The 10,498-nt window shown below is 52.3% G+C and overlaps 1 non-coding gene across 1 annotated transcript; it reads right to left on the reverse strand.

The window, feature by feature from the left end:
* Nucleotides 1–3,292: 3,292 nt before the first annotated feature.
* On the reverse strand, nt 3,293–3,364 carry TRNAC-GCA. Its single transcript has one exon. It is a non-coding gene; the product is annotated as a tRNA-Cys (tRNA).
* Between the last annotated feature and the right edge of the window lie 7,134 nt (nt 3,365–10,498).

Genomic DNA, 10,498 nt, shown 5'->3' on the forward strand with positions numbered 1-10,498 from the left:
CCCAAGCCTCCCTCTTCTTTTTTTTTAATAGTCAAAAGAATTTTTTTTTCTTTCCCAGTGCGTGTAAAAGTTATGTTATGCTGTAATGCAGCCTACTAAATGTGCAATAGTATTGTCTAAAAATATATATATATTTAATTTAAAAACACCGATTGCTAACCATCACCCGAGTTTTCAGCGAGTTGCAATCTTTCTGCTGGTGGAGGTTCTTGCCTCAGTGTCGGTGGCCGCGGACCAAACGGAATGGCCGCTGCTCAAAGGGCCAGTGTGGCAATTTCTTAAAAGAAGACAACAGTGAAGTTTGCTGAATCAACCGAGTCTTCATTTCACAAACAATTTTGCTGTAGCAGGGGATGCTGTTTGATAGCATTTTACACACCGGAGAACTTCCTTCGCAATTCCAATCAGTCCTCTCAACCGAAGCCCTGAGTCATCAGCTCTGTTTACGCGCTCTTCTACATCTTCGGTTGTCATCTCAACAGCCTTCACAGTATCTTCACCAGGAGTAGATCCCATCTCAAGAAACCTTTCTTTGCTCATCCATGAGAAATAACGCCTCGTCCGCTGGAAGTTTTATCATGAGTTTGTAGCAACTCAAATCCTTTTTTTAAATTTTTTATTTTTTCAGCATTCCAAGATTCATTGTTTATGCACCACACCCAGTGCTCCGTGCAATCCGTACCCTCCACAATACCCACCGCCAGCCTCACCTTACCCCCCTCCCAACCCCCTCCTCTCCAAAACCCTCAGTTTGTTTCTCAGAGTCCACAGTCTCTCATGGTTTGTCTCCCCCTCCGATTTCCCCCAACTTCCTTCTCCTCTCCATGTCCGCATGTCCTCCGTGTTATTCCTTATGTTCCACAAGTAAGTGAAACCATACGATAATTGACTCTCTCTGCTTGACTTATTTCACTCAGCACAATCTCCTCCAGTCCCGTCCATGCTGATACAAAAGTTGGGCATTTGTCCTTTCTGATGGAGGCATCATACTCCATAGTGTATATGAACCACATCTTCTTTACCTATTTGTCTGTTGAAGGGCTTCTTGGCTCTTTCCACAGTATAAGCCTCCCTCTTCTTGTTCTTGGAGGAAAGCCAGATTAACAGCTTCTTTTACGACCTTCCACAGTCTGTGCATGGGAGGAATTACCACTAGGCTCTCTCGGACTTTATTAATAAACACAAATGTTAGCAGAGAGTACACACTGTACTGCACTTGCTTTTTCACATAATTTAATATAAATAATGACATTACTTGCCTTCAAACCTTTCTCTCAATAAGAGGAGAACTCAGCCCTAGTTCTTTGAGAAAGGCAACCCCAGCATCAGAGGCTCAGAGTCCTTGCACACCAGGTTGTGAGCAAGACAGCAGCAGACTGGGAGAGCTTTGCAGTAATCACAGGGGACTTCTGGACTTGAACCAGGGACTTTACAATCTGCAGATCAGTGTTCTGCCCCTGAGCTATGCTCCCTGCTTGAGCAGACAGACCTGCTTGGGACTTCTCACTTCGGTAGCTACACCCAAAACACCTGGGAGAACTAGACTTCATGTTTACTGAACACTTCTAATGAGCTAGAGAAACTGATCTTAGAGAGGCATCTATATATATGTGTGTGTGTATTTCTATATGACTTAAAACGCATTTCGGTGGTACCACCACTATCACCATCTTTACTGAGCACGACAGCGATATCCGGGATTAAAGCAGCTCGTCCCAGTTTATAGCGTAAGGGACAGAATGAGACTTAGCCACCACTTCCCTCATACGTCATACTCATCTGAAGAGCTTTGTCTTACAGGACTTTTTGGGAAAATATTTATTTGTCTTATAAATATTGCATGGAAGAAATGTCCTTTGAGTGAAAGCAAAAAGACAATGCTTATGAAAATCTTGTGGCCAAAATACTTATTATATATTGCAGTATCAAAAAAGTCAGCATTAAGAGTTCTCTTTAAGTAGCAAATTTGGCTCCGAGCTAGCAGTCCCCCCAGCACCTGTGTCAGAGCATTTTCATGAAATAGCCTATGTTCTGCAGAGCAAATCGAACGTGGCTCTCTAGGGACCTGGAAATCCATGGGTTTCCTACACCTTCCTAAGGGCCACCTTCCTCCCACGGTTTCTTTTCTGTAACTGGGGGAGCAGCCCAACACACTGCGGGGAGCAAGGGGAGCCCCCCCCCACGACCAGCACAGCCACACCCACCTATCCCCTGCAAACTGCCAGAAACCTACGAGGCTCCCCCCACTCAGGAGTGCGCACCATCTACAGGTGGCTGGTCCAGAGGCACAGGGGCTTTAGGAGGAACGCGCATACCGGATTTCAAAGAGTCCAAATATCCCACAAAACATAAGCTATCTCATTTATAAATGTTAATATTGATTACATGTTGAAATGATAATGTCTCAGATCTATTTCATCAAAATACAGAAATCCGTTTCACCCATTTCTTTTTACTTTATATTTTTAAGAGTGTCCCACCTTTGGGGCACCAGGGTGACTCTGCCGGATGAGCGGCTGCCTTCAGCTCAGGTCATGATCCCATTGACTCAGGTCAAGTCCCATTTCGGGCTCCTTGGTCAGCGGGGAGCCCGCTTCTGCCTCTCCCTCTGCCCCTGCTCATGTGCGTGTGCTGTCTCTCTCCCCCCTGTCAAATAAATAAATAAAATCTAAAAAAAAAAAAATCGTCCCACCTTTGCTGATATATAATTGACACTTAACATTGTATTAGTTTAACGTAATGATCTAATACCTCAGTATCTGTGTATACTGTGAAATGAGCACCACAAGAAGTCTAGTGAACATCCATCACCTCATAGAGTTAGACATTTGTCCCCTGGTGATGAGAACTTTTAAGAGGCTCTGGGAGAGGCCGCCGGGGCGCTGACCTGGTGGCGCACTGGGCCGTATCTTGGGTGGTGAGAGCTCCAGGGCCGAGTCCGCTGGGGATTCCTCTCTCCCTCTACCTCTTCCCCTGCTTTCTCTCTAAATAAATAAAATCTTTATAAAAACTCTACTTTCTTAGCAACTTCCAAACACACAACCCAGTATTGTTAGTGGTCGCCAGCATGCTGTACCTTACCTCCCGGGACTTAACTGTAATTAACTGAAAATTTGTACCTTTTGACACTCTTCACCCACCCTCCCCCCCCCTTTTTTTTTAAACTTTATTTAAAGCGCCTACTGGCAAATATAAACTTAGGTAAGTAGCTTGCGTACTATGTCTGGGCTGGCAAGGCTGACCTCACCTGTGACTCCTGAGCTGCCAGAAAGGGGGATAAAACAGTACACACAGGGGGCACCCGGATTTGAACCGGGGACCTCTTGATCTGCAGTCAAATGCTCTACCCCTGAGCTATACCCCCAGATGCACATGTCCTACCTCATACACACTCTTCTACCCCACCCAGCTGCAACCGGTCCTGCCAGCGTCCATGACTTCTGTGGCCTCCCCGGCCTCCAGTTTCCTTCCGAACTGGCCTTTCTGCTCTGAACGCCAGCTCGCTCTCTTCCCCAGGTTGGGTGGATGAATGGGTCAGGCACCCACGGCCGGAGGCAGCAGAAAATCGGGGACCTTCTCCTTATCTAGACTCAGAGTCCCAGGCCTCCAGAGATCCTCTCCACGCGCAGCACAGGGGCTGAGAGCAGGGGCCACCTGGTTTTTTCCTGTCTAACATCTTCTCTCGTCTGCCCCCCACAGTCCTTTCTCTCCTTTGCCCTCCTTCTGTGTCTCTTCCCCCTGTTCCCTGGTGTCACTCAGGGCCCTTTGCTCCGCTCTGCTCCCCTCTCCAAGCCGCCGAGACCTCATGGGCCCATTCCTAAATCAAGTATCGTCTTCCCCAAACTAACTCCGGGCCTGCGCTGTGAATGGGAGACCAGGCCCAGTAAATAAAACAGAATAGATGAGCCAAGTTGCCAGAACTGAAAAGAACACGAGCAAAACTGGAGGGCTTGTCTTGGCAAATAAGAGGCCGTCTCCTACAGCAGGCGACTGGAAACAGCCTAAGGCCAGACGGCACACCTGAGTCCCAGACCTGGGAATGGCCATGGCAGAGTCACAGCGTAATAAAATAATCACAAAGGTTGATCTCGCCATCATTAAGTTCGCAACAATCCCGGACCACAGGGGCTGTGATTATTACCTCCATTTTACAGATGAGGAAACTGAGGTTCCCGGATCTTACATAAGTAATCCGACGTGCAGTAATTAGCAAGTGGGGTTGCAAATCCAAGCCGTCTCGATCATCTGCACGCCTCACCCCTGGGCTGTAGACGGAGAGCCACCATGGTCCGAAATGCACACAGAAAGGAAAGGCTGTTTATGTAAATGACGTTGGGAGAATTCAGTCGGTCATTTGGGAAAAATTATTAAAGTAGCCACTAGGGGTGCCTGGGTGGCTCAGTTGTTAAGCGTCTGCCTTCAGCTCAGGTCACCATCCCAGGATCTTGGGATCGAGCCCCGCATCTGGCTCCCTGCTCAGTGGGGAGCCTGCTTCTCTCTTTCCCCCTGCTTGTGTTCTCTCTCTGGCTATGTCTCTCTCTGTCAAATAAATAAATAAAATCTTAAAAAAAAAAAATAAAGTAGCACCTAAGCTTCTCTTTGTGTACCCAAATGAAGTCCAAGTGAATTAAAGCATGATGTATAAATAAAAGTAAAAATGAGTATCTGACTGATTTAGGAACAGCAAAGAAAGCATTCCAGTAGAAGAAATCCCAATAGAAAATAGCAATAGATTTGGCTAATAAGCATTACAAGTTCAGTTAGGTAGACAAAATCAAAAGGTTAATAGCAACTTGGAAAATATCCTCATCATTTATGATAGGCAAAATATTACAGACTAATATCTTTCATAACTAAAGAGCCCACATATAATGACAAAGGCCATGGAGGATGTGTTCAATCTCAGTAAATCAGAATAAATCTTAGTAAAACCAATGAAATCCAAATTATGAGACTGATGCGCTACCTACTGTACTGAGGCACCTAAGAAATCCAAATTAAAACATTATAATATTTTATGTTTATCAAATCAGAAAAAAATTTTCTACAATAAAATGTATTATTTTCAGAATCAGAAAAACCAATAAATATTACAAATTTAGGAATATTCCCTTCTAGGGGCGCCCGGTCACTCAGTAGGTTAAGTATCCAACTCCTGGTTTTGGCTCAGGTCATGATCTCAGGGTCCTGGGATGGAGCCCCATGTCGGGCTCTGTGCTGGGCGAGGAGTTGGCTTAGGATTCTCTCTCTCCCTCAGGGCCCCAACCCTGCCCCCGCCTCCACTCACACGTGCTCTCTCTCTCAAAACAAAACACTATTCCCTTCTACTAATTGCAAGAAATACCATTTCCTATTGACATAATTAATAAGCAATTGCTTTAAGATCAAAAGAATCAATGGAATACTAATTTGGGAAATATACATTATAATTTACATATAACTCATTTAAGCTTTTGTAGGAATAGTTTCTTCCACCCTGAAGATGAGGACACAGGCTCCAAAAGTCTCCAAGAGACTCAATTTCAAGACCTCCCAGGTCCAGGTGTGTGGCTGTTTCCACGATACCACCCTCCATCTGTTGGCCGTGGGGGCGGGTACCGGGAGGAGCAGGAGGGTGGAATCCCCGGGGTAAGTCCTACCACCCCAGCACTAACGAGGCACCTAAGAAATCCAAATTAAAACATTATAATATTTTACGTTTATCAAATTAGAAAAAATGTTTCTAATTTCTAATCTTGGTCCCCTCCAGGGGAGGATGGGTGACAACCTAAGACATTGATGGTGGTTCGGGTAAGTTGAGTGTTCAGCATGTTGGAGGCCCTACTCGGGCCTCTTCCCATTTAATCCTCCCAAGGACCCTTGGAGGCCGTACAATGCTTATCTCCTGGGAAGTAGCTAAGAGGACGCCCATTTTGTAGATGAAGAAACAGAAACCAGAGGGTTTAAAATAATTTTCAGTCATGTGACAAAACCCACTCTGTCCCAGGTTCCGGCCTAGCACTGAGCAAGGGCCCAGCAGTGAACACTGCCCTCGAGGAACTTGTGTTCTGAGGGGTGTGGGGCGACACACAGGAACACAAAGGAAGCAGATCATTGCAGAGAAGGAAAGCACGATAGGAACACGGAGCAGGGTGATGGGACGGAGGGTGACGGGGGCGAAATGGGGTACTCAGGGAAGTGACAATTCGGGCGCAAGTCTTGATGATGAGCCAGTGGGTCAGATGCGGACGCAGAGCCTTCCCGGCTGTGGGCACCGCTCTGCTGGGGCTCGGACAGGGACAAGCCTGGCAGGATGGAGGAGTGTGACCTGCACCAGTGTGGCCACAGCAAAGGGACGGAGCAGGACAGGGGTCCACGTGGAGGGCAGCGAGGTGGGACAGGGTCAGCCAGTGGGTTTTATCTCCTGTGCCATGGAGGGAAGGGCGGAGCCCAGGCTGCATGGAGATTGTCTCGCCTGTGTCCCCGGGTCACCGCTTCTGAGACCCTCCTCATGGGCTCTCTGCAGTGGACTCAACCCAGGGCCTGCCGTGTCGGTCTGTAAATCCCTTTGGCCATGAATTTAGGTTTGTTATTGTTCATTCGGTCGACCTGGCTCCCGTCCACATGGAGGGAAATTTCTAGTGGAGGAGGCACGCCTGTCTCTCGGGAGACACACTGTCACTCAGGTCCTCCTTCAGTGGTGACTGTGATAATTGCCATGACCCCGGACATGGGGCGGGGTGACCCTAGACTGTGGGGCTCCGGAGGGCTTCTCTGAGGCAGTGTCATCTCCATCACACCTTGCAGGATAAAGGGAAGTTAGGTGGAGACGCATGGTCCAGGTGGAAGCCTGAGCTGAAGAGCAGAGAGAAGGGCAGGATGCCCCAGTCGGGGAGACAGCCCCTTGGGGGTTGAATGGGGTCCCCCCCCAATTCATGTGCTTCCAGGAACCTTAGAACGTGGCATTATTTGGAAATGGGGTCATTGAAGATATAATTAGTTAAATTAAGATGGGGTCATACTGGATTAGGGTGGGTCCTTAATCTAATCCGACTGTTGTCCTTATAAAAGGAGAGACACCCAGATAGGGACACACACATGCCAGAAAGATGCCATGGGATCACAGAGGTAGGCGCTGGACTTCAGCCTTCATAAGGCAAGGGACACCAGGATTGCTGGCAACCGCCAGGAGCTAGAAGCGAGGGACAAATTTCCCCTCAACTTCTGTGGCGACAAGCCACCCAGTCTGTGGTCCTTTGTTATGGCAACTCTGGGAAACTGATCCACAGCCCACGATAGGGCTGCAGAGCTAGGTAGGGCGTGGTGGGCCCCGTTGGGATTCTGGATTTTGCCCTCAGAGCAATGGGGAGCCCCGCTGAGGGTGACCAGCTAAAGAAGATCACGGTCAAATCCGCATTTTCACAGGATCCGTCCAGGTGCTCCGTGTCTCCAAGCATTCAGATCCACGGAGAGCCGAGGGTCGGGCCCCACAAGGACCCAGTCCCGGCTCCAAAGCCTCGCCGGGCCACACGGAACCCCACACGCTGTTCCTCAAACGCCCGGCGACTGTGCACCCCGGTGCCCTCCCCCGCAGAAGCCGCCTTGCCCGGCTCCCAGCCGCGGGGACGCGACCTGCGGCCGCAGACAAGCAGCAGCTGGCGGGCGCTCTGGGGAAAGGCCTGGCGGTGTGCATCAGAAGCCTGGGGGAGGGGGGAGTCCATACCCTTTGACAGGGCAATGCCACCTCTCGGCGACAGCGGGACCAGTACACTTAGGTGCAGGCGCACGCAGGCCCAGCCCGTCGTCAGGGCGCTCGTCCCGGTCCACCTCCGCGGGGGGCCGAGACGTCCGCCTCCTGCTCGGGCCAGCCGAGCCCGCGGGCAGCGGCCGAAGGAAGTGCGGCCCGCAGCGCCCCGCGACCCCCTTCCCGCTCTCCCCTCCGGCGGCTGCGGGAGTCCGGGGCGGTCTCTGCGCCCCCCCCCCCCACCGGCGCGCGGCCAACCCCGAGGCCTCGCCTTTGTGTTCGCGCCCGGATCCGCACAAAGAACGGGCCCCGCGAAGCTCGGGGGACGCGGCCGGGCCGGCGGGGCGCGCGAGGAGCCGAGGACGCCGGAAACGGTGGCCCCAGGCGGCGCAGGCGGCGCGGGCACGGCCCCGGGGCGCTCCGGAGGGAGAGACCCCCCGGCTTCTCGGGACGGCCCCCTGGTGGGCGCGAGGCAGCCGCCCGCGCCACCACCGAGAGGCCCGCGTTCCTAGAGCGGCCGCGGGCGGCCAGGTGCGCGCGGCGGCCTCCGGGCTCCGGGCTCCGGCCGGCAGGGGGCAGCACGGCCGCGGCCGCCCCACGTGGCGGGGGCACGGGCAGCGAGGCCGAGGGCCCGGGGGCGCCTCCTGCGGCGGGGCGGGAGGCCGCTAGGACCGAGGAATTCAAAAAATTCAAGCCGTTAAAGAGTAAATGTGCAAAACGCATATATACGTGTATTTAAAATAAATCTATAGAAATAACGTTCTGAAATTAAAAACTGTGGCTTTCCTGCCCCCCTCACCCCCGGCCCCCCTCCGTGAGCTCGCAGCACGGCTGGCCGCGCGGGTCCGCGTTACCCGGGAGCGCGCTCGGGGCCCGGCGGGCGGGGCGTGGAGGGCTCGGGCGGGAAGGGCCGGCGCGGCGGCCTGGGCGCGGGGACTGGGAGCGCGCGGCGCCGCGGGGCCCGGGGTGGGGGTGGGGGCCGCGCGGCGGGAGGTCGCGGCCCGGGTCGCCCGGGCCCTGCGGGGGCTGAGCGTGCGACGGCCGGGAGCGGGACGGCCTCGGCGGCGCCGCGGGCCGGTGCGAACCGACGGACGAGGGCGACGGCTCGCAGCTCGGGGAGGCCGCGGAGGGGAGGGAGGGCTCCCCGGCGGCCAGGGAGATGCCACCGGCTCCTTCTGCCCGCGGCCCGGCTCTGCTGCCTGCGGGCCCTTGCGTCACCGTCCTCCCGAGGCGGGGCAGCCCGGAGGCGTTCTGTCGTCGCCCTGGGCAGCCCGCGACTGCCGTAGGAGGATCCGGCAGTGACCCGGGGGCTCTACCTAATACTGGGGCTGAAATATCGGAGGGAATGATGAAACACGTATCTCGGAAAGGCTTTGGCTTGCCTCGAATGATGAAAATGGTCCGCATCCCCACGGGGCGGAGACGAGGCCGTTACCTGTATTCCGTCCCGCGCACTCACCTGTGGCTCCTTCACCCCATCGCTCAACGTGCACGGAGCCCCTCGCTTGGGTCAGCCTGGGGCGCTCGGGGGAGCCCAGGGGAGCCCGCAGGAGCCGGGTGACCCTCCAGGCTGCCCTCAGGCATGCTGTGTGGCCAAGGGTCCCGCAGGCGCCGCTTGGACCTGAATCTCCTCTCGCCTTCCCCGTGTAGGCGACTGCTGTAAAAATAACGTTGGGGATCCTTGCAGCTTCTGACAGGGCTTTTCTGGCCATCTGTGCTATTTCCCCCGCCTTCCAGGGATTCTTGGAGAGTGTCACCTCGCTGGATTTCACGGCGACTCGCCGCTGTCTGATGAGAACATCTGCCCAGTGATGGAGAGGTTGCCGAGAGTAGAAATGCACATACCCCCCCCCCAAAGAAGAAAGAAACTTAAGAACCCCCCCAGTCCTATCAGGGAACTAACTAAGCCCGCGATGTGGCGCTGGGTGCAAGCAACACACAGGATTGTGCGGATTGAACTGGGGGAAGCTGGAGTAAGGGACGAGGGTGGTCAGAGACCCCCCTGGGCAGCCCCGGGGGTCGGAGAGGGCGGAGCAGGTGGGCGTAGTCCCTCCCCCGAGGTGGCGGTGCTCCAACGTGGCACCGACCCCGTCACTTCACTTGTTCACGTTGCGAAGACGGGGGTGTTTAAACGGGATTCTAGGGCTAAAAACAAAAGCCTGAAAACACGGCCAGATGAAGCGCAGAGCCTTTGGCTGATCACTGTAAATTTAATGAAAATGTCGTGTCCTTAAGCTGAGATTCTAAAATATTGTAGATTTCGTTCCTACCGATTTCATTTCTTCCAAGGAATCGGCTTCATTTCACAGGTGTGGAGGTGGTTAAACGTCCTCATACTGGTGGTAAATAAAATTATTTCTTCTGTTACATTTTCGGAGGAGAATTGATACCTTCTCTTGAAGAAATAAAGGGTTCATTCAATAAAAAGATAAACTTTTATTGTTTGGGACTCAGAAATTCCTCTCACAGAAAGCAAATAACAATGCTATTTTCTTTTGGGAGAGAAGGGTTTTTAAATTAAATTCTGAAATTCTGTTATGCGATTATTACATACTAATGTGAGTTCGTCTTTTTGGTAAATGAACACCCTAGCACGTTTACACGCAGTTTCTGCTCATTCCAAGACTTGAAGGAGCTGGCACAGATTCCGGCAAGAAAAATGTGTCTTTCTTCTCAGTATGTCTACTGTTTAAATTAAATATACTGGAGATTGGTGTAATTTGGTCTGGATATTGACTTGGTTTTTTGGCATGTTCTGAAATGTTTGAAGTTTCA

This window comes from Neovison vison, chromosome 4, assembly GCF_020171115.1.
Source record: "Neovison vison isolate M4711 chromosome 4, ASM_NN_V1, whole genome shotgun sequence".
Classification (NCBI taxonomy): domain Eukaryota; kingdom Metazoa; phylum Chordata; class Mammalia; order Carnivora; family Mustelidae; genus Neogale; species Neogale vison.